Source organism: Emydura macquarii, unplaced genomic scaffold, assembly GCF_026122565.2.
Source record: "Emydura macquarii macquarii isolate MOO-44397 ecotype Brisbane River unplaced genomic scaffold, CSIRO-AGI_Emac_v2 contig_2636, whole genome shotgun sequence".
Classification (NCBI taxonomy): domain Eukaryota; kingdom Metazoa; phylum Chordata; order Testudines; family Chelidae; genus Emydura; species Emydura macquarii.
This window is the reverse complement of record NW_027132773.1, coordinates 34,098,368-34,122,050: the sequence shown is the minus strand read 5'-3', so window position 1 is coordinate 34,122,050 and position 23,683 is coordinate 34,098,368. Positions and strand designations below refer to the sequence as shown.

The following is a 23,683-nucleotide window of genomic DNA, read 5'->3' as shown; positions in this document are numbered from 1 at the left end:
GAATGCGCTGTCCTAGACTGTCCCAGCATGCCTGGTAGGACATTCCACTCAAACAACTGGAAACAGCTAGACAAATAGCTGTGAGAGGGTTAAGGGCAAGAAACTTCTGATAGGAACTGAACATATCTTACAAAAGTCACTGCTAGCCTACAACTAATGCTGTGAAGCTGTCACTTTCTGCAGCACAACACTAAAGTTATCTTCTCCCGCAGTGCTCTCAGGCTTAAAGTACCAAAACTATACAGAGCTAGAAAGGATTATCAGGGTTTTAGATAAAAGTCATCATAGGAAATAAGAGCTAACTAACATTTGATTTCCTTCAGGAATCCCATATGAAAGTTAAAGAAGGAGCCACATGAAGCCAATCTCTAATGAAAGTAGGCATTTTTAAACTGCTCCATTTATAATGTTGTCTTTAAAATGTCTTTGACATATCCATGTTTGTTTTGCAACAAAACATTTAAATGCATATATCGCAGTGATATCCGATACTAGAGTGATGGATGCCAGTACAAACCCCAGTACAGAATTAGACTTGTATTAATACGTCTTTGCAAACTTACAGCATCATTTCATTATGAAATGTAATTATTGACGATGGGCAAGGCTATGGCTCCTGAGTATATTATGTATAATGTATACATAAATGAACATGGAATTTGCAGTGAGCAGCTACATCAGAAAGATCAAACCTATTATTTGGTTCTGTCTCCTTGCTAACTTTAAGGACTTGGTCATTTTTTCACTGATATTATTTAGAAAGTACAGATCATAGAGTACAAAATATTAAATTATTTGTATTATAGTAGTGCCTAGAGGCCCCAGCTGAGATCATGGCCTCATTGTGCCAGGCACTGTACAAACACATAGTAAGAAACAGTCCCTACTCCAAATATTGCACAATCTAAATAGACAAGGTGGACAAAGCAGGTGAGGAGAAACAGAGGCACAGAGCGATAAAGTGAGTTGGATGGTCACATATCAGGTCAGAAGCAGAGTTTAAACACGACCCAGGTTTTTTGAGTCCCAGTCCAATGCCTCATCCACTAGCCCAAACTGCCTCCCACATGAACCTTTCAAACATCTAATATTGAACAGTCACTTACTATACACATCTACTCCAGCTAAACTGAGATGCACAAATGGAGTAAGAGTTTGTTTCTTTTCAATGTAAATCAGCAGTAATTGCATTTGAATCAATATCAAACCAATGTGAGATCAGAATCTGGTCCCAGCATTTTCTAAAAGGCTTTTTTCCCTTTTTTTTTTTTGGTTGTTTGGGGGAGGTGTTTGTTTTTTTAATGGGGTGATAAAAAGTGAAACATCTCGTGCCAGGTGAAGTTATGTCCATGTTCAGAATAGCCACCTAGAAATTTGGAAAAATCAGAGCAGCGCCTACTATCTAGTAACATTGTTGGGTATATGGTGACATAAACTGTGTTGGATTTAAAGTTGGAAGATTTCTTTTCCAGCAGTCCAGGTGGGTCTAAACTAAGCATTTCCCCTATACCGAGGAGTGTCTATAAAACCTCATCCCTTAATTGTTTCTCTCTCTTTCTAAAGCAGATGCAAAGTAAATAAAATATTTTCTCATGGGTGCTACTTTACTACTTCATGGCTAAAAACAAACAGTATGGAATAGTAGCAAGCGGCCATTATTTTGCATGATCCTTTTGTAAGACCAATCACAGCAGCTGATATTTTAGCTTTCATTTTCCCCAAAATGGGTATTCCATGGAGATTTTCCATCTTCTCCTCCTCAACCTGCTCCAGACAGACTGTCCTATTTCAGTTTCCACAGAAGAGGCAAAGCTAGCATGCATGATCTTCAAAACTTTTCAATAATCAAAACGCTTTTTACACACTTTTCCAAGTGCATGGTCTGCAGGTTTCTGAACAATGGAAATATAGGGTGCATATTAGTACAATTAATGAACTTCTGTTTTCATCAATGACAGACTCAGACTAGCTTACCCACTTCTGTCAACTACATGGTCTATTTCACTAGAGAACAGCAGCAGAACTAACTATTCACGCATGTTTCTATAGCTATTGTCATTTTGATTGGCTGGTCCATAGGGCGTCTGATCTATTTTGTTATTTGCTGCACAATATATTACACAAGTTCTCTCATAACATGGACGAAAAGGGTATCGGACAAAGGGCCTTTTTCTTAAGGAAACACTGATGTATAGTCCATGGTATGTATAGTGAGAAGACAATATACTAACTACTGTCTGACAACCCACTGGAGTCCACAAACTGTCATAATCAATATCAACTGCCACAATATACAAGAGCTTCCCAGCATTCACAGCAACTATTCTGACACAGTTAATAAATCACTATAAAAAGCCCAGTGTCAGACACCATATAGCTTTGTTGTTCTGAAGAGAGCACAAAAGAAAACCAGACACATGCATATAGCTACAGATACTTTGAAATTACAAGTAAATGTTTTAAAAGCAAATATAACCTTGTGCAGCTCTGCTGCAAAAAGATTAAAAAAACAAAACAAAAGGCAGCAAAAAGTATTTTTAAATGTATTTTATAGACAATAACATAATTAGCATTTTCAGAAAAACTGGCCCTTTAATGATTACTATGGACCACATCAGACCCTCAGGTCAGAAAAGAGAATTCCCCATTGGATGATTTATTTCATTCATTGAAGAGTTCTGTTTAAAAACTGATTCCACTTTGTGTGACGATTCTATTTTCATCAGTGAAACTCTGCCTGGAGGGCCCAGTCCAAAGCACAATGGAATTAATGGGAATTTTGCCCTTAACTCAATGGAAGTTGAATTAAGTCCCGTTTAATAATAAATATTTGCAAAATGCTTTCAGATCCTCATATGAAAGAAATTGTTAAAGTGCCAAACATATATTGCTTCAAAAATACAAGGAAATCGTTTTATAAAAGTAATAGCATTTCATGAAATGTAGTATTATATACCTACACATCTTAACTGCCTTTGTACTGCATAACATGCCTAATATGTACAAATGTCTGGCATATATGCACAAGTCCTGTATTACTGCATAATAGTGGTGCCTCTTATGAATGCTATAAGGTAAATCTCATTATTCATGATTGCACTACAACTTTAAAGACCTCCACCAGGTTTTGGCCTGAATAAAAAACTTCTCAGCATAATGAAAACTAAAAATATTTAATAAAACGGAATATTTTAATACAATTTGAATAAAATATTTTGACCTGTATTTTCTGTCACTCTTTTTCTTCTTCTGACTGTTAAAGCCACACCACTTTTTGAACATTCTCAGATGCTGTTTGGCTGTGTTTCGGTCAGTCACATTGGAATAGCCCAGTTCCTTGCACTAATGCCAGAAGGCAACCGACTTATAGCATCCCCCTCAAATCTCTTAACTCCCAAAGGAAGGATTGTCCAATGGCTAGCATGCTAGCCTGGGCCATGGGAAACCTTTGTTTAATTCCCTACTCTGCTACAGACTTCACAATCCTGGTCAAGCCCCTTATTCTCTGGTTGCACAGTTCCCCATCTGTAAAATATAGATGATAATGCTACCCTATCTTATGTGAGGATGAATTCATTACGGATTGTGGGATGCTCAGATACTACAATAATGGGGCTAGACAATCAAATATTGTCAGAGTCAACTTTACCAAAGAAAGGAAACTATCTAATGTCTCCCACATTTGACTGTTTTAATAGAAGTGGAGACAACTGGCAGAGTTGTGAACAGTTGCGTGACTATATGGGAAAAGAGGTGTGCAATTGAGCAGTACTCTATCCACCACTGAATTTATTTCCCAACAATACTTCTCTTTGCACGTTTATTATATAAAAAAAAACTCCACAAGGTGGATCTCTTACAGAGCAGTTTTATTTTGTAACACTGGCATCTGTGTTCAATGGGCCCAGTATTCTTAATTCTGCACCAAACTAATGAGATTATAGTAACCACACATACCCACAAATTCCAGAACAATAAGAAAAGGAAGGGAAGCTTACATATGCTCCAAGCCCTCTAAAAAAAAAAAAAAAAATCCACTGCAGATAACTTATTGAACTGTCATCATTGTATGAATAGCTTTTCTTTATGAAAACATGGATTGGATCCAAGACTTTAATCTCAGCTTTTTATTGATGGGCAGTTCATGAACCACAGAATTTTATTATCTAGCAAGGTAAACACAGTAATGTTTAACTGACAGGTATACCTCATTCTGGCAGTACCTGGCCAGTAAGATATATTTTTTTTTTTTTAAGAAGTATAACAAAAAATAAAATGATGAATGCTTTGTTTTTTGTCTTATTAGTTTTAAAATGTATTAAGGTATGACCAATAATCAAAGCAACATATTTCATAGCAATGTCCCAGTGTCACAGGTTTCTTTCACAGATGCCTCAATCCTACAGTTGTTCTACTTTCTCCCTTAGGATGCAGCTGGAAACCTTTAATGGATGTCAGAGTTTACAACACAGCTGTGCAAACTCCATGGCTCGTAATAAAATAATGGGACTCCTTAGGTTCTGAAGCTCCAATTCAAATAGTCTCATTTGTCTGAGCAAACAAGCACACAGATCTTTCTGCAGTAGATGTGCCTTGGACATGGCTTTAAGTGAGCGACTTCCCTTTTACGCCATTGCATTCAAAGATAACTATATATAAACAGGACTTTCTTTACACTGTGTACAAGGCCACACCAAACAGAGCAGCCATCCTCTGCAGCAAGCAGTGATCCATGGATTACAGTAGCACTCAGAAGCCCCTACCATGACCATGTAGGGTTGCCAACTTCCTAATTGCTGAAAACCACCCCTGCCCCCCCATCCCACCTCTTCCCCCAGAGGCCCTGTCCCTGCCCTGCCTCTTTCCCCAAGACCCTGCCCCCTGCTCCACCTCCGTATTCATCCGGCACAACAGGAGCACCAAAATGCATGGTTCATTCAGCAGGGAGCACACTAATTCAGCACATGAAGGAGCATATTCCTCATGGCAACCTGACCAGCAATGACATTATTATGCACTATACAACGGCAAGTGGGGCTTAAAACATTTATAAAACACTCTTTATAAAAAGAGTGAGGACATTTCCCACAGTACTACAAATACAAGTCTACATATTTCTAGTGATGTTGTCTATAAGGATAGCTGTTTTTAAATTAGGTTACAAAGAACAGGTGGATTAATAAAATGCAGTTGGGAGTGTCTGAAAGTCAAACTAGTGTTAAATGTTCCTGATTTAATTAGTGAGAGAAATGGATTGTGGGGTTTTTTTTGATTTTTTTAGATTCTTAGGTTTATTGCTGGAATGATATCTCAGATGCAACTTCAAAGCATGCTCCACACTCCTGTGTCATGTGGGGATCTAGCCACGTTGGAGATGAGTGACAATTTTACCCTACTCATCTCAGTAGAGTAGCAAGAATTTGTATGTCTCTTGAAGCCCGGTGGAAGGGATATCTAAAAGGCTATGAACCTTCATGGTTTGAGGCATAAGCCAACCTCTAACTGTTACCCACACTTGGGAACCCCTTAAGAGCACTGGAATTTTTTTCTTTGCACCTTCCTCTAATCGGGGTACAGTGGGGTGAGGGGATCAGTCCCCAGAGCAAGGGAAAATGGGGCACATTGGGGCAGCGGACAGGATCCCTACTCCCTGGCTGTACCAGTAACTACCTCTCTGTTGGAGGGGCTGGTGCTTGGTCCAGGAATCAGCCAATTCTCTTCATCAACGGTTGAGCAGCTCCTCCAGGCTCCAACAACAGTTGCTGCTCTTCCCACCCTCTCAGCAGAAAACCTGACTGAAGTTACTCTGGTAACTGGACTTTTAGGGCTGACCACACACCACCAGGTCCCCCTTTCAACCAGATTTTCCGGTCGAAAACCGGACACCTGGCAATCCTATGGTCATGCTAGGCACACTACAAATATAGAGCTAGTGGCAGTCACAGCCCCAAAGAGTTTACAGTCAAAACAGACAAGGCAGAAAGACTAGATCGGCAAGGAAAAGAGGCACAGAGAGATGCCCAAGGTCATTGCTGATCAGTAGCTCAATCTAGGCCTATCAAATGACAGCCTAGTGTCCTATCCACTAGAACGTATTCCCTCAATCAGAGACAGCTAGCCAGACAGTGCAGATTATCCTCCGCATTTGCACCTTTCAGACAGCATTGAAACTCAGCTAAAATGCATAACATACTTGCCAAATATTACTTTTCCTTGTAAACATTGTGGTTTCACATGGGCCAGGATCAGGGTGGCCAGCTTACACTGAGCACTTCCAGTACAGGCCCTTGGTGAGTGTATGTGCGTGGCCAGTCAGAATTTGGCCCGTGTCCTGTAGTCTGAACGGATCAAAGTACGAGTTTCTCATTTGCTCTCCAAAAGATTGATGTTACACAGGGCAAAACATGAATAAAAGGAGCACAGCAAGGACCTTAAAAAGATACCTCATTATCTCCTTTTGGAAAACCTTAATTTGTTCCACATAAATGTAATACAATCCCTGGGAACAGCTTTAACTGATCCTGCTGTAGTATACTAGTCTCCTAATCCAGTATCAGAAATACGGTTGAAAAGCAACACCTTCTTTACAGTAAGTTAGCCAACATAACAAGCAACGGAAACTAGTGTTATTCTTTCTGCGCCTTCCTTCATTTAATACCTGTACAACAGGACAGATTTCAGTCTCAAAAACTTGGTGTTTTTATAAGAAGCAATGGCTGTCAACAGAATTTTGTTGGGGGCCGGAAGGACTGTTATAATAATTTATTACTTGCGTAAGGCCACAAATGTTTACAGTAGAAAAACAATGAGCCAATGTGCTTGCTGATCACGTTAACATGCTAAAAATAGGAGGGTAGCCATGGTGGCATGGTAGGCCCCAGCTGACACCTCGATAAAAGTACTCGGGTGGTTAGCTTGAGCTGCCCCCTATGCCACCACAGCTACACTGCTATTTTGAGCATGTTACCTTGTTCAAAGCGAGAACTTATACATCTGCCTGAGCTTGAAATTACACCTATGGACACTCCCTAAGGATCTGATCCAAAGCCCACTGAAGTCAATAGAAAGACTCCCATTGACTTCAACAGGCTTAACCTAAAAATGACTTCATGCAAGCAGACTCTTGCACTCATGCGGAACCTCAGTGAAGTCAATGGTGCTCCAAGTGAGTGCAGAGGTCTCCCAGGTAAAGCTCTTTTCAGTATCAGGGCCTAAGGTAAGACAACAGCATTTGACAACAGAAGGGGGCTGAGGGAGACAAAGGTGAAGACGACAATATGATTATGCAGTCACAAAGGGTGCACAGAATTACTTTTTAAAACAACTTTAACGTTTTTAAACTCCAGTGTCTAAAATCAAGTATCTAAATCTGTGTTTTTGGGCACCTCATTTTCAGCAGTGTTGAGCACCACCAGTCCCCACTGAAATCAATGGAAGTTACAGGGGCAAAACTTTAAATGTAGACACCCAAGCTTGAAAATGTTGGGCATACTTTAAGTCTCCTTGAAGAAATAAAATTTGAGAGGTGACATAAAAGAAGGCGATGGTGGAGACATGGTAAATGGTGTTCAGATGGGGTTTTCTTGGTACGTAAGGGGATAGATAAAAGAAAATAATGCACACAGGGGCAAACTAAGACATTCAGACAAGCTTGCGGTGAGCATGGAAGTGCAAAAAGAGATGATATCCTACATATAAGAAGGAGTTAAGCTGTAGAAAGCCTTGAAAGTAAGAACAAGGAGGCCTGAATTAAGTTCAGGAGTCAGCAGAGAGAAAGTGAACATGGCTGTAGCATGTATCATGGTGATGATTTTTGCAGTAAAGTTTCGGATTGTCTGGTAATCTTCAGTTCTCTTTGAGCAGTTCCAGAGGATTAGAGAATCTAGAAGGCTACAGTTACTTGGCAAAAATCAGACTTGCAAGCTGATATAACAACAAAACAAATATGGCACCTTTAAAGCAGTGCAAGTGTGACCTGCATGAAGATAAAAGTTATTTCTTTTGATGTGCATCAATAAAAAAGTCATCAAATATACTATGACAAATAGCTGTCTATTTTCTAGCTATAATTTTCTGTGTATTTTTGTCGATGTGGGATCTGTTTTAATTTCATTTAGTAAGTAGCTGCAGGCTTCCTGTACAGGAAGACTCCTTGGGATAGAGAGTTCATTAGATATGAAAGGACATAACCTTACCAAAGGCTTTTTACCTAAATATCCACAAAGGGACAGGATATCCTTTAGGTATCAGAGGTACTTATGACACCTAAAGTTCAAAGGAGGACTTTGAAATGGGCCAATACATTTAAAATGCTCAAACATTTGGGGATGAAAAGGAAAACACCATGGGTGAAATCCTGGCTCTTCTGAAGTCAATGAAGTCAGGATTTCACCCTGTGAAATGGAAAGCAGTTAAGTGCTTTGTAAAGTACATTGTGTGTTGAGTTTGAACTGAAGAATGAGACAATGTCTATAACGTCCTAATAAGGACTTTTAACACCTATGATTAACCAAAGAAAGAACCTGAGCTAATGCCTGCTATCTCCAAGGAGATATTATCAAGACTGAGGCTAGGAACTTTATGGACTGAGATAACAAGAACATGTTACTAACATGCAAGGTCTGCATCTACCAACCTTTTAGCTGTGTGACTATATCCCACAGCCCCTGCTAGCATGGCTTTCCACAAACCATGACTTAATGAGAATAAAATTAAATGTTTTCCTTTTTCTGTATTTGTCCTTCTGTTTTCTTAAATAAACTGGGTGAGAGTCTCACCTCTTCTCCAGCCCTTTTACACCAGATAAAAGGGCCAGAGCAGCATAAAGGGATTCTAAAAAATAAAAAGGTACTTACCTTCTGTACCTGCTGTTCTTCGAGATGTGTTGCTCACGTCCATTCCAAGCAGGTGTGCACACAGTCGTCAAAAGGTTTTTCCCCAGTGGTACCCATCAGGTACCCTGGAGTGGTGCCTCCATGGCGCTGTATATAGGGGCCTGCCAACCCACCACCTCTCCAGTTCTTTCTTGCCGATCAGTTCCAACAAGAGAGGTAGGCGGGTGGGTTTTGGAATGGACATGAAGAACACATCTTGAACAACAGTTACAGAAGGTAAGTAACCATTATTTTGGGGTCCACTTCAGCTCCCAGAGCAGTGCAGAATGTGGAAGCACAGTACAGAATTCTCACACAGCTGTTCAGATTTTAGATCTAACCACTGATTGAAGTACAAGTGTGGAGAATGTCTCAGGAGACAGTATCTACCCTTGGAGGAGGAAGAGAAAACGTTGGATTAACTGGTCCAGCAGTACTATCTGGGTACAGAGGAGTGACAGAATGACAATCTTTGCTGGCACAGAGTTAGCCTTTTAGAGCTCCTGGGACAAGCTTTCCTGTTGCTACAAATACGTTTTATTTTATTTCTAAGTCCAGAGAGAAGGAGAAAATGAAAAATGGTTTAAATCCCAACTTGTACTTTACCAAGCAAAGCATCTGGCCAGTTTCAGAATAAAACTGGAGATAGCACATATCTAATTACAACTTATTTATTTTATGTAGGCTGTAGCAGGGCATTCAGATAAAGCTACGTTAACAAATATTGGCCTTAGACACACTTACAGACACTCAGCGTGCAATTTTCATTGATATATTTTTGAAAGATGAGTCACCTTATTGTCCTGAAATGGTGATCTATGAAGGGTTGAAAAAGGGCAGGCAGCATGCCCTGAAGCTTGGAACTTCTTGGAACTCTCACTTAGCGATCCCCTCTGTGGAATTCATGGCAGTACAGGCTAAATTAAGAAGATGAATTCTATCTAGAAAAGAAACTGTGGGTAGGAGGAATTGTATTCTCTACCTTGTACAGAATGTAGTCTTTAATTCCTTAACTGCAGGTGAGAAAACTGCGTAAATGCTTACTCAGAAAAACTTTGTCCTTTAAAGACTCTGTTATTTTGTACACGATGCTTAGAAAATAAATTTTGTTTGGCTGCCTGTTGCCAGATTAAGAGCCAATTAGATTGCTTGTAGTCATCATAATCACAATTTTACCTGAACAATTTAACACCTATGAAACAGACACCTGGAAACTGATCATTTGGGAGGCAGATTGAGCTGGTAATGCTAGTCTAAATTTAGGGACATTTCCAGAAGTTGGTAAGCAACTCAAGTGGGATATGTTGTGTGAAGCAAGTCCAGCAGCCTCTTGACCATGCTGATCGTGAGGCATCTCTACCTTTTTTATTCATGCACTCCTACGCACCCTGATGTTGTTCTGGAATTAGTTCGCAGGTGTGCTGAGTCATGTGATGAGAAGGGGTGGAGTACAGCAGAGGCTTTCAATCTTTCCAGACTACTGTACACCTTTCATGAGCCTGATTTGTCTTGTGTACCCCCAAGTTTCACCTCACTTAAAGGCTACTTGCTTACAAAATCAGACATAAAAATACAAAAGTGTCACAGCACACTATTACTGAAAAGTTACATGCTTTCTCATTTTTACCATATAATTATTAAATAAATCAATTGGAATATAAATACTGTACTTACATTTCAGTGTACAGAACAGTATAAACAAGTCATTCTCTGTATGAAGTTTTAGTTTGTGCTGACTTTGTTAGTGCTTTGTAGCCTGTTGTAAAACTAGGCAAATATCTAGATGAGTTGATGTACCTCCGGAAGACCTCTGCGTACCACCAGGGGTACATGTACCCCTGGTTGAGAACCACTTGAACAGAGGACACTGACAAGGGCACCAGTAGAAAGGCAATGGCAGGAGAGCAGACAGATGGAAACAAAAATTGCTGTTCACAGGGGAGAGGGATATAAGCAGAAACAGAAAGGAAGGGGCTATGGTGCTTTGAGGTAAAAGTTGGCAGTATTAGGGACAAAGCACAAGTATACTAATTACCATCTCCTTCACGATGTGTATGTGAGGACAAGTTTGTCCTCGGATAGCCAAATGTTAAATAAGACTCCTCTCTCTTTCACTGACACAGGTGTCGATTCACTCCATAGGCACTGAGCTCAGTGAGTCAAGGCTCAGTGGGAGAGCCAGGAAGAGCAGTTTTAAACTCCAGCTGTTCAATAGAAGCTTTGCTAGCATAGGCTGCCAGGACCTCCAAGTAACCCCAACACACCTAATTAGTGGGCTGAGCTGGCCAGCTCCAGCCACAGAGTGGCAGAGAGGCTGCAGGAGGCTTGTGCAGCTATGGCCCAGTTCCAGGATGATTTTCTACTGCGCAGGACCCACAGTCCAAGTTCTACCAGTGGAATGTAGCCAGCAAATGCTGCCCATAGCATTGCAGAAGCCCATCCCACTGCCACTACAAGATTGCTCACAGCACTATACTTCTAGCATGCCCTTATCCTGGAGCTGAAGAGATTGTGCCAGTATTCTTTACTCTCCATTGAAGTCTAAGGTGACAGTACATATTCCTGCATTAACCACACCTGCTCAGGTTACAAACAAACCTCATACCACGGCAACTACATCAGGTGCAAAAGTTAATTTGCTGGGAAAGAAGGATCTGGGAGGGAAGGTCTTCAAACCTCTCCCATACAGCTTGGACTTGTTTCACTCATGATTAAAACCTATTATCTTATTACTGGTTTATAAATCATCTTTCTAACCAGGTCTAACCAGAATAAAAAAAAACTATTTACAAGTCATTTATCTTTTCTTTCAAGGTCAATAGGTGGCCTCTAAGTAGAAGACAGGCTTTTGTTTCTCAAGCTATTTGCTGTGTTTCCTGTGTCACCAGTTTACACCCTATGAGTCTCTGCTCTACAAAGTCCTTCAGAAACTGTAAATAGTGGATTCCTGAAGTATCACGCAAGCACCATTGTGACTTGCAGTTCTGGGATACTTGACTAGTGATCTGCATTCACGAGCATGCACTCCAAGTAAATTATGTATTTTGTAAAGATTGAGATATTGCCAACATATTTACTCTAAACCATACTTTTACATCATTAACTCCACTTCAAAAGAAACAGCCCACAGTCGGAATGCCCAGCTCAATAGAGCAGACAGAGGGGTCCCCACAAAAAGATTGTTATTCTCTATTTAGCTAGGGCTCCCTTGTAAACATTTTTCTCATGATGGTTGATTAAAAGAACTTCCTCTGTCAGGCAAGGGATGAATTTTAATCTCTCTGTCAGTTTCAAAGCAAGGGTAGGTTAATGCTATTTTAGGGAAGAAAAGGGGTAAGAGAGACAGCTTCAGAAACAGTAGAGACATGATGTGAGCAGCATCTGTGCTTCGAAATGTATGCTCACATAATTGTAAAAGTAAACTAATGGGGCTCTTTAAAACAATATCAGTACAATTAAGCCTTTCACAATTATGTTCTAATAAAGCTAAGTATCTCTATGACCTTATGTTTCATTTTTCTCCAGATATACTACATTTTTATTCACAATGGGCCTCATCTAACTCCCAATGAAGCCAACAGAAGTCTTTCCAGTGGATTGGGTCCAATCCTAATGCTTCACTCAGGCTGGAGGAAAGTAAGCACTCAGGACAAAATGAAGACCTGAATATGGTTTCTGGAGGTGGCTGCCATTCTCTCTAGACAGCCTGACTGCTCCTCAACCCCACCCTCTTTGTGTGACTTGCTGAGGTACAGGTCCAGAAGTTAACTTATCAAGTAATTTATGAAACTTTTAAATAACAGTTATGCGTCCAGTGTGCATGCACTACTATACTGGCCATCCTACCTTCCTTCTCATAATGTGATAGCATTAACTCACGTCAATTTCAGGCACAGCTTGAGTGATCTTGTCTTTACAGATTGTAGCCCTAATTCAGCCAACTGTATAAGCAGGTGCAACTTCACTGACTTGAGTGAACTGCGTAATCCAGAGTTCAGTGTGTGTCCTGTGTCCCACTCTAGGGACTGGTCCCTGGAAGTTAATGAGCCTATTCATGTGCTTGAATACCTTGCTGAATCAGAACCATTAAGAGAAATTGCAATAATTGGTATCTGTTTGTATTGTGTGATTAAAACACATACATACAAGGTCAACATCTTCCCCAAAACTCTGCAGTTTTCAAATAGCCCCTGCAAATTTAGGCAGGTTCTAGATGAAAATCTCTAAATTTTACCCAAATTCTCTGCTCAGAAGCAATCACCACCATCACTTTTTAAAACTTTGCCTGGCTCATGATCTATCTGTCACTAGCCACTGGCAATGAGACCACCTTTTTTTTTTTTGGCTGTACACTCTACTTAGGTTATTCCTGGACTCTTGCCATTAAACTAGTCAAAAGGGAAAAAAGCATTTGTTTCCTGTTTCTATAGCCTTCAACCTACAGTGGGTATTTTTCTCCTTCTGGGATTTGCCCTACAGAAGAGAAAAGCAGCCCTTCAGACAAAACCTGGACTAACTGAAAACCCACAAGAGATTTATGCTTATTCATGTGTCTAATCATGGATGGCTGCTGCAAAAAACTACATGCCAAGCTACGAAAAATTAAAATGCCATCAACATTGCATATCTTTGGTGAAATTTGTAGATACCGAGTTGATTTCTAGATACTATAACCCCAGAAGCTCATCCATACCAGAGCACAGTGTAGTGTTTAAGATAAGAAATTAAATTGCTTTTTATAATTTCTTTAGGTATAATTTGCATGCACCCTGTATTTTGTGCATTTGTTATACTACACTTTCTCATGCAATAAAAAAATCAAATTATCCTCAAGTAATTATTTCTGTCCATTTCTGTTTAGAAACAAAAAAGTGTAACTATGTGATTCCAAATTTTTTAAAATCTCAGATGCAATTCTCTGCCAAACATTTTACAAGATACGGATCCAGAGTGAATTACACGATGTAGGTATTAATGGAAAACTCAAAATATTTGCACCTCTGAATTACAGTAAGTACAGAAGTTGGTGTAAATTGTTTTCAAATCACATCTAGTTTACATGAATGCGCTAGAATGGATAGCATGTGAAAATATGCCACATGACTTAACACAGCACCGTGGTGTATTGAGATGTGGGCAGGATTCTGTGTGGCTGGCACAGGGAGTAGTGTAGAGAGTGTAGTACCGTGCTGTGTGGCTGAGTAAGAGCCAGGCACTACCGCAGCCTCTGCACTCCAGGGAACACAGACACTGCTCCCTACCTAACTTTGCACACAGAGCAGAAGGGGACAGGAGGCTGGACCAAAGGGTGACCAGATGTCCCAATTTTACAGGGACAGTCCCAATATTCAGAGATTTTTCTTACATAAGCGCCTATTAACCCCACCCCCATCCCAATTTTTCACACTTGCTATCTGGTCACCCTAGCGAACCAGGCAGCCAGATTATACACCCAGTCATGATCTGCCCAGTCATGTAAGAGGTAGCGAACTACATCCTACGACGTGTCGTACTAAAAACAAAGTACACAGCTTGCATGTACCTGGGAACCCTGCAAGGCCCCTTCTCCACAGGGCAGAATGGCTCCCAGTGCCCTCTTACGGGCAGCGTGGCTTTGCATCACCCGAAAGCAAGGCTGTGCCTAAACAGCATTACCAAACTCTTAGTAAAACACTGTAGTGACAATCCCCCAAGCTACAAATCTAGAAACACCAGCCTCAATACAGGACAAGCACTCCATGCCAGCCATGGAATACATGTGACACTGCTTTCAAAATGTCAAAGCATAACTGTACGGCTCAAGTAGTTATTTCAAGGGTGCTTGCTCTTCCTTTCCGAGTCTTATGGAGACCAACAGAAGTTAGTCCAATAAAAGATTATTACCTCACCCACCTGGTCTCTCTAATATCCTGGGACTGACATGACTACAACTACACTGCGCATACAGATAATACAATGACATTCTAGCAGAAACGGTGTTGGAATCTATTTGGTTTGCAGCGGCTCCATTTATTAGCAGCAGAACATTCTTTGCTACCTTAGTTACCCCTAAAGTATGTACCGATAAGGATATCAGCCTCCTGAGAATGACAGTGTATCTGAACTGCTTTCTTTTCTTATGCTTAGGTACAAGAAGCCTCCATGAGCTGCATTCCAGAGCTCTCTGCTGCTGTGCTATTTCAGCTGCTGCCTGGTATGACAATAGTTCCTTCAACATTACCCCTTTTGCCACTGTCAGTCTTGGTTTACAATCTCTCCCTCCTGCTGACCCATCAGAAAGCAGCCGCTTCAGTCAGTCACAGGAGTTTTCTTATTCGAGTGTTAAACAAGGAGCAAGCATTAAACCCTTCATATTGTCAGAGCCCTGGCCACTGTTCCATCTACTGACCTCTGCCCTGCAATTACTACAGGGATGCCTAGGGACTCTGTGTGGCTCAATAGCTTGTCTCTCTGACAAACAGAAGTTGGTCCAATAGAAGATATTATTTCACCCTCCTTGTTTCTCTAATATCCTGGGACTGACATGGCTACAACTACGCTGCACAGGGACTTCTACTACAGGCTGACTACTGAGCTTGAACATGGCGTTACAGGCCTATCATGGGGGTCAGAAAGACTACAAATAGGGTTCTACAGGACTTGGCTTCCAAACGCCTCTTCCACTTCTGTCTCTTTACAACGCAGCTTTTAACTTCTAGATGTAGGTCAGCAGAAATACGCCTTGAGCCAGTGTCTTGTCAGCACTGCTCTCTTATGATCTCAAATGCATGCACGTGTGAGGCCAGAATGCCGTACAGTGCTCCCTCTAGAGTGGGACGACAACACCTAAATGACACACTCAATGTCTGTGAGAGTTTTGAAAATTGTACTGGCATTATTTTCATCTTCCTCCACCTACAAAGCCAGGTTCACTTAATACCATGTGTCAAGCTGCAGAGACCTTAGAAGAGACAAATTAAAATTGTTACATTTTAGGGGTTTTCTAAAGTTTCCTTAATTTTGCTTTTTCCATATAGAATAATGTTGTTATTTTACAGGATCTGGTATCTTTGGACTTTCCTGGCCTAGAAGAAAGTGCTATGTATCCTGCTGGAAAGGGAGGATTCCTTGCTTTGTACTGGTGTGTTGCACCCAGCACGTGGGGCACTAGCCTGTGACACCGGGATTAATTCCATGCAACACCAGACTTCTTATGACTTTGAGGGAGTCATTTAGTCCCTCTCTGCCTAAATTCCCCATTTCCCTGTTACTACCTCCTGCTAATGACACTTCCCTGCCTCCTAAGGGTTTGGTGAGAATTCAAAATTGTGAGGCAAGTACCTAAAATTGATAAATTCTAGCCCTGATGGATTATAGATATAGGACCTTATAGGGTTAGTTGGTCTAGGACAGAATATTGTGCAACGTGAACCTCAGACGTGATATCTCAGCGGGAGAGGAGGGCATGGATTCAACATTTGCATAGAAAAAGGAAACATTTCTGTCTGGATAGGATTGTCAGGCTGAGGTGGGGAACGGGGATTGTCTGAAGCTGCTCAGAGGTTGGGAATGTTAGCAGTAGCACAGACAGAGATGGATTAATGGGCAGAGTGCAGGTGAGATGGTCAAAGGTGATAAACTGCCGTTACTACGCCCATGGCTCCACAAAGTATCCTATGGATCACCCCCACATGTCATGTATAGATAATCAAACGCACAAACCAGCAAGTCTTAACGGAAGGGAAAGGACCCCACTGATGCAGAGAATTCAGACCACAAGTCTTAACTCAGCAGCAGCTGGCTTCTTTGCCCTCCTGGTCTAAACAAAATGCTGCATTTGCAATTAGCATGAGGAGCAGAACATACAATGAAAGTACAAATAAGTCCATCTAGACTGAATATTTGTGAGTATTGAAGGACCAGTGGATTTCTTTGAGTGAGTTAGAATTATTTACTTAAATGACACTTGCAGGATCGGGACCAATATTTTAAAAATCATTTTACCAAGTTCTAACCTTGACAAGTTTTACATTACTTTAAAAACTTTACTAACGGTAAAACTTTTCAATTTGCCAGGTTCAAAATCATCAAAATTTTCTCCCCATGCCACTCCCTCATCCCCTGCAAAAATGGTTGACATCAGTAATACTTCTTTGCCTCATTTTCAGAAGCATATCTGGGGAGAAGACATCTTACAAGCTCTCGAATACTGTTATGAAATGTGAACTCTGCGTTTGCTTTCCAGGACTGTCACCTGTTTCATGCCCAACCACTAATCCTTTTGCATTTGATTCTGAAACTGATTCCCAGAAACAGGAAACTCATGCTATGACACTGGGCTCCTACACAAACTCCTCAAAAGCCATCTGCTCTTTAAAAAAAAAAAAAAAAGCTCAAGCTCTGAAAAATGACCCCTTTTTACTCGGTTTCTCAATTCACTGAAGACATCTGCTGTTCTCTTGCAGATTCTTCTACAAAGGTAATTTTAATTTGTAGAAAATGTTGTAAAAAGTGGTTAAATTCAATGCAGCGCCCAAAGTGGAAACACTTTAGCAATTCTGATCTAACACAATAAGCCATTTTTTAATTCTTACAAGCACATTCAGAAGTAGCATTGCACAAAGAACAAATGCTATGATTGACAAATGGGATATTACTCAAGATCCATATATAAAAAGCTGGTTTGTCACAACAATCAACAGCTGCCTACCCATCTCACAGTATAGTCCTGGATCTATATGTAGAAAGATACAGGCCTTATCCTGAAATTATACTGTATTTTAAGTGTTTGCTGTATTATCTGACTGAGTGGATTGAAAGGCACAGGGTTCTTTGATGTACTGTAAATAGAGGAGTATCATCCGTCTTCTTTAACTTCACCAACATTTTAACTTTCTAGCTGACCGCTGGTTAACGACGCCTACACAGATTTAGTTAAAAGTACCACTGTTACTTAGACAATGCTGCAACAATAATGAATCACTCCTTAAGTCTCCACATAACTGCTGAGGCTGGAATAACAACTATATTATGCTTGAAATTACCGGTCTGTATTTTCTATTTAGTTGCACCAGCAGATGCTCAGCAGTATATTCAGAAATATTGTGAGAATAAGGAGGTTTTAAAACAAAAAATATATTAAAAAAATATAGCTATATAGACTAATAGCTGTAATAGCGGTGTAGTCTACACTGCACACACTTTGTCAGAGTGTGGAGTATATATACTGCATGCCCCCTTAGCACAGATATAAATAGTAGTAGAAATGGTGAGGCATGACTTCAGCAAGTAAAGACACACCTGCACCCTTAGGGAACGTACCCTCATGGATCTCTACATACCGAAGCAGTACTTCCCCATAAACACTGAGATCAGAATCTGGCCAGTCACTTTAAAAAGACTGAACTACTTGAGATATTAAGACCTGGAAACCCACCTCTTAATACTCCATTGCTCTAATTTCTCTTCTTAAAGCATTTGCACCAGTAATCAGAAGTGATCACTGAGCTCCATACTGCACCTTTAATTAACGTCTGTTTCTAAAAAGCCCTGTCTAGATGCTAATCCCTCTGTACTCAGCTGCCAGATTCTCAAAGCAGGGCAAGGAGACAGATGTATGTTTTAGGAGGCATCACAAACTGTGACAAAAAGCCCTATTGGTACTGAAGCCAACTAATTCAAATGCAAATAGTCAACATTCAATAAAGAAGTGGAGCAGAGAAGCAGAAGCAGGGAAAAACCATGAATACAGTGATAATTAATCATGCAAGTGTCACAAGAACTATTTCTTTGAGTTTGGTGTTGTTAGTTAACGTCAAGGTTCTGCAGGTTCTTGTATGGGAGAGCAATGGTGAGGAAAGGCGCACGGACTTGAGCATGGCCTAAATAATTGCCAGGCTGAGCTGCAGAATACAGGAACTTTTCCTGCCCTACTCCCCTGGGGCTCCAAGGAGGTCAGGGGGGCGAAAGGAGGCAGAAGTGGCACAGTGGGGGGGGAGCAAACTAATCCATTAAGCAGTTTTGCAACAGACACTCTGCCCACAAGCCAGGAAGATACAGGAGGCATTCTGCCTGGCTGAGGTAGAATGCCTCCCACTGCTTCTCCAGAGAGGCAGGATGGGTCAATTCATTTCTTCCTCCTTTCTACGAACACATTCTGCCACCCTTACCCATAATGCATTGCCACTTACCCTCTGCTCTGCCAGTGATGCCAGCCTCAATCATCCATTTGTAAATTTCTCCTATCAGTGTCTTTGCACCACCTTTATACACAGAATACTGCCCCCTTAACCTAGTCCACAAAGTTCTCTTTCCAATCCCAGCTAAAAACCTTCTGCTGTTGGGATACCTGTAGGAAACTGCCAACTGATAAATAAGGCAGGGGCCCGATAAGAATTGCTTAGATTTATTGCATTCGTGTATTCATCAGAATCTTAATAAATATTAAATTTATTGATTCATTAATATAAAAGGTTTCAAACCATTCAGTATATGCACATACCTAATGGTTTCCTTTGCCCTTCCCTCCACCATTTCACTCACACTGATTTTTACACCCACTTGTGTCTTAATTCAGCCTATCATTGCATGGGAAAGCTCACTCTCTCTTTTGTGTTTGTATACCTACTGCAATCCTGCCTGTGGTCTCAATGCACTGCTGTAATACAATAAAAGAAACAACAACATAGTGGTGAACTGCCGGGTAAAGAAGATTTATGGTCCCAATGAGCGTATTTGTCAGGAAGTTATTGCATAGAAATTTTTTTCAGTCAGATCAGACAGTACCTTCCACATAAACCATTTTATAGAAAACGTGTCTAGAAGAGACCCTTTAAACTGTTGACCAACACACAAACCCGGAACAGGAACCACTAGAAAAAAAGATGAATTCAAATGATCACGAGGATCACTTTGGAGTGAAAAGTTCCAGAGGGGTAGCCGTGTTAGTCTCTATACAGCAAAAACAACGAGAGTTCTGTAGCACTTTAAAGACTAACAAATTTAATTTCTGCGGGCTGTGGGTTACAGCCCACGAAAGCTTATGTCTGCAGAAATTAAATTTGTTAGTTTTTAAAGTGCTATAGAACTCTCGTTTTTACTTTGTAGTGAGGAACCTTTCCTGAGATCTTCATGATCCATAACAAAGAAAACAGAATGATATGCTTACTTCTGGGTGTGGGGAACAAGAACATGCTGGTAAGGATGAAGGATAACCTCAGTAATGCTGGGGAATTTCCACTATGGACACTAATGACATGACACATATATGAACACTAATGACATGAGTGGAGGGAAATTTAATATCAAGGATGCCTTTAGGGACCTGAGAAGACAAATGAACCCAGGGTTGACACTGGTAACCTTCTGAGATCCTTCTGGTGCCAAGTGCAAACAAAAAAAGGTTGAGACTGCATGCCAGCCAACAGATTCATCAAAAACGGAAGGGAAGGACTTGAATTCATGGAGGTTAGGAATTAGGGTTGCCTAGTGTCCCATTTTCAACCAGGAAGTCTGGTCGAAAAGGGGACCTGGCAATGTCCGGTCAGATGTGCTGACTGGACACCAGAAGTCCAGTTACCACGGGTGGGTGAGGAAGTGGCAGCCGTTGCCTAGTTCTGAAGAGGCAGCTCCTGCAGCAGCATGCATGCACCTGCTCGAGCAGCCCCTTGGAGGAGCACGGTTTGCAGGGCTGCAGTAGAGAACAGAGTGTAGGGACCCACAGCGAGCGGGTTAAGGTGCTTCCAGTGGGCATGGAACGTTCCCCGGGAGGGAAGGAACGCTAGCTGCCCTGCCAGCCAGCGCTTCCACCAGCCGTGCTCTCATGCAGCTCCGGGGCTGGGAGGGCTTGAATAGGCAGGGAAGAAGGCTGCTGGGCAGGCAGTGCAGAGAGAGGCTGGAGGCTGCCTTGCAGGAAGGCCACATCATATCTCACCAGCGGGACTGCATGGCTGCTCCCATGCGGCCGCAGCACTCTTCTGACCTGCACTCCCAGGTGGCTGCTGGAGCTGGGGTTTGCAAGTCCCTTGGGGTTGCTCAAACTGGAGTTGCCCAGATTTTAGACAGGTGCCACTGGAACTGGAACCTGCTTGTTAGGCCTCCGCTTAAAGCAAAGAGGCCAAATTCAGACCTGTGATAAGAAGAGGGCCTGAGGCTGTTAACTCCTAAGGACGGGTCCCCTGCTTAGCTAGGCCTGAATTTATTTCTCCGTGATTCTTATGTAGCAGTTCAAGTGCGGAGGGATGTACATTAAAACAGCAGAGGGCTTGGCAGACTTTGTAATGGGTAGAAGGGGGAGGAAGAGAGGAGCAAGTGGGGCAGGCCAAGGCAGGCCATGAGGCAAGAGGCAGGGTGGGGAGGGGTCCAGCTCTGTGGCGCCACTGCTAGGATTAAATGGTGTCCATTTAAAGAGATAGGGTGCTTACCACCTGAATTCACTACTAACAAGGCATTTTAGGTGAGCTTTAAACTAAGTGATAGGAGGAAGAGAGGCAGCTTTCATTTCATTCAAATATCTGGCATTTACTTGGAAGATAAAAAAGAAAACAGAATATGGATGCATTCATCTTCTTAATTATTTTTTAAATATGCATCACACTTATCAATGGGGTAGCTAAACACTGTTACACACGTTTTTAAAAAGCCACAATACTCAAGACATCCTGATGGCCAGCATGTGCATCTTTTGCTTGCACACCTGGATATGTGTGTGTGCATGTACACATGTATACACATACACAGGTCTAAATAACTGTGGTTTTCTCTGCACTTGTGAAAATCTGTACATGTGGGTTTTGAAAATCCACCCCTTGTGTTCTATTTCCTTAAAAAAAATCTTGGTAGTAACAGCCACAAATAAAGCTGCAATGGTAGACAAAAATAAATAAAGTACAATTATAATGTACTAAAGTGTTCATGGGCAAATATATGGGGTATAGCAAATAAAGACGAACCAGAAGTGTCAATAAATAATGCAATTTATAACCAGGGGCATAACTGAAATTTAGAGTAATGATTCTCATAACCAGAATGGGGAGACAAAAGGAAACAAGTGGTAGAGTGTCAATGTAATGTTAAAAGTATTTTCATTGTTAATGAGTTAACATATAACAATGAGGAGGATTGAGGGTGAATATTTCAGGTAACAATAAAAATTGTTTAAAAACAATAAAACAATAAATTGTTTAAAAAACAAAAATAAAAATCCCTGGACTTTAAATGTCTTTTATTAAACATATATATGCATCATCATAGGTTACATAGGGTATTTCCATAGTAGGCAAAAAAGTGGAGGATGGTAACACATGGTAACAGAACACCGTCTTCCTAGAAAGAAAAGAAGCCAATGAGAAAAGATCAGGGACATACATATAAATGAAAAGGGACTATCAAACAAGAGAGTAATAGGGAAGCTTAATACCAGTGACCATGAACTATTTGAATTCAGCATATTCAAGAATGATATATTTTACTGCTGCATTTTGTGAACCAGTCTAGTGGTCATACCACTGCTTAAATCCAGCCATGCTGGATAATTCAAAGGTGATAGCAGTTAGTTTAGCTTCACACGTATTTCAGCTTTGCTTCTTGCCCATCTCTACCACTGGCTGTTTTAAAGAACACATTATAGTAGTCAAAGCTTTTATAAGAGAGTATTTGCTTGATTTGTAAAAGTTACTTCCAATTCACGTGGACCTGACAGACAGTAGCAATATGCTGAGTTTGCAACTGTTACTGTTGAAAATATAATGGCATTTGCCACACCTTTCTGTTTTTAACTGTCACCTTGTCTAGTTTAATTTATCTCTCTTTTGCAGCCAGTTAGAGTGCACTAGGTGGACTTGGCTCAAGGTGCTTAATGAAGTCATTCAGAGAATGCACATTCAAATTTCAAATCAAGAATAGACACCAAGGGCAAATTTCTCAGCAAATCAGGCAGCGGCAGAATGCTAATGTTATTCTTCCCCTGTTAGCCTCCAGAATCAAGCATAGCTCCCCTGCACAGCACGGGTTTGTTCACCTCGGTTAAACAACAGCCAGATTTAAACGTACCGTGCAAAAGAAGGAGTAAGCTTTCCGCTCCTACTGAACAATACAGATTGAAGGTCTTACATTTATTGTATCCTGACTGATTTCAGAAGCACATTTAGCATGATTATTATTCAAACAGCCACAGTCACCAAGGTAGGCGTCAAGCATTTTAGCAAACTGGAACTTGCAGGAACCAGTTATGTTTTCAACTTCTTGTCATGTTTTCTACTCATTTAAATAAATCCAGAAATTACAGAACTTCAGGGTAATTTATTTATATATTGATAATTGTGAAATCATAAGTTTTTGTTTTTAGTAATAAATATTTACTGCTTGCTCTGGCTCCCTCTCTTTAACCTTGGGAAATGCACCTAACATGATTTTCAAATTTCAAATTAAATTGTGTCTATAAGGTATCTGTTAAACTATGTTATAAAAATGAGCAATGTAACATTTTACTAGTCCTACAATAGATAAATCCAGCAGCTGAAAGAACAAGAACAGGAACTCTCCATTATTCTACCTATTAAAAAAATCTCTCTAGCTTCATAACATTATAGATCATACCTAATGAAAGCTGTCATTGCATACAAATATCAGCTTTGTCTCTGCTATATCACAATGGGAATCCAGCATTCCAAGTCGTAGCCCACTTAGTAGTACACAGCGTTTCAAACAGTGCAGTGACTCCCTCTTCTTTGCTTCTGTCCAAATCTCATCAATCTAACACTGAGCAATCTTTTGTTATTTTTAACCCCTACTTCACCAGATCTGTAGGTTTGTCTACCTGGCACTATAGTCAA

At 40.8% G+C, this 23,683-nt stretch overlaps 1 protein-coding gene across 4 annotated transcripts in view; it reads right to left on the bottom strand.

The window, feature by feature from the left end:
* Positions 1–23,683, bottom strand: part of CELSR1 (cadherin EGF LAG seven-pass G-type receptor 1) — a 256,449-nt gene that overhangs the window by 165,939 nt on the left and 66,827 nt on the right. The window lies entirely within an intron of this gene.